Source organism: Camelina sativa, chromosome 17 (assembly GCF_000633955.1).
Source record: "Camelina sativa cultivar DH55 chromosome 17, Cs, whole genome shotgun sequence".
Taxonomy (NCBI): Eukaryota; Viridiplantae; Streptophyta; class Magnoliopsida; order Brassicales; family Brassicaceae; genus Camelina; species Camelina sativa.
The window spans coordinates 18,050,697-18,052,139 of record NC_025701.1 but is presented as its reverse complement, the minus strand read 5'-3'; the positions used below and the strand labels follow the sequence as shown (position 1 = coordinate 18,052,139).

Here is a 1,443-nt window from a genome sequence, read left to right as displayed (position 1 = left end):
AAAAAAAAAAAAAAAAAAAAAGACAGCAAAAAAAATCTCTCTGAATCTTTCTTTTGTTTTTTTTTTCCGGGACAGTTTTATGAAAAGATCGATCGGTAAAAAAAAAATTCAGTGTCTAATAGTTTCTACAGAACAAGAAAAAACAAAACAAAAAAGAACAAAGTAACGAATCTCTCTGTTTTATTATTTTTCCCGAGAAAATTTCTCATAACACCTCTGTGTAGTAGTACTGACCTGAACGTCTTCTTCTTCGTGTAAAAATGGAATCTGTATTTGAAGCTCCAAATCAAAAAATCTTTAGAAAGTAGAAACCTTCATCTTCTCGGAGATAAATTTTTAACGAGAACGAAGGAACGAAACCGGGTTAAGAATTCGGGTTATCGGGTGACCCGGGAACTGAAACGGAGCTCTGAGTTTTGTTTTGTTTACTTAACTAGAGGACGAAGAGAAAGAGAAGAGACAGAGAGGTTCGAAGAGTATTTATATATCTATTTTTAACGGCGTTAAATGTTTTAAAAGACCGTGACTTAACGGAGTTTGTTTTTTTGGTGTGCCGATGAAAGGTTGGTCTCGGGGAGAGACGGCAGCGAGGGCCCATGTTGTCCACCCGGTGACGGAGATGGCTTACGTGTGCTGTAAGTTGATTACGTGGCGGTTTACCATTGGTTTAAGACAGCTGAAACCGGGTCGGGTTTTGGTCACGATATATTTGACAAGGCTTAGGGAACCGTCGCATCACCATTCGCTTTGCTTTTGTTTTGTCATGTACATGTGTGTGTGTTGTTGTTGTGGGTTCTCTCATCTCATCATCTCTCTCTCTCTTTCTTTTTCTTTTTAGTTATTTAAGATTATTATATACATATGTTTTCATCGTTTTGTCTTGTTTTGGTTATGATCCATGTGTGTGTGACATATTTTTTAATTTTGTTTTATCATGTTTCTACAAAATGAGTAAAGAAGCATCCGCTTGTGATGAATAGAGAGAAACGATGAATTCATAGTGTGAAAGTGTTTCAAGTTGAAGTGTGTTTGCTTAGCTTAGATAGTGTCCCCATCGTGGATTAATGTTGGCATGGTGGATGAGAGAATTTAAGTATGGGATGCATATACAACTATTTCTATTTATTTTTCCACATGTGATGTGGTTTTTTTTGTCATGTTTATTAGGCTAATGTTTATGGTACATTTATGCACTGTAATGCTTTCGAGTGTTTCTTATTTATGTCTTTTTCTTGATTGGTTAACCAAAACTTTCTCTAGTACACAAGATCTTTGCAAAATTGACGTTTAGTTATGTATATATATTTTTTTTTTTATCTCATACCATATGTTATGTAATTTCAAAAATATACTCCGGACAAGCAAACACTTAATTTGATACTTTCACTCAACTATGGGATTATTAAAAGTTAAAGTGTAATGTGAAATGAGTTTTCCGGACAA

The 1,443-nt window shown here is 34.7% G+C and overlaps 1 protein-coding gene across 1 annotated transcript in view; it reads right to left on the bottom strand.

Moving 5' to 3' along the window:
* LOC104757557 (protein BREVIS RADIX-like) overlaps window positions 1-428 on the bottom strand; it is a 4,811-nt gene extending 4,383 nt beyond the window's left edge. Inside the window, exon 1 of the mRNA XM_010480308.2 lies at window positions 235-428. The gene's annotated coding sequence lies outside the window, so the exon portion shown is untranslated. The remainder of the gene's footprint in view (window positions 1-234) is intronic.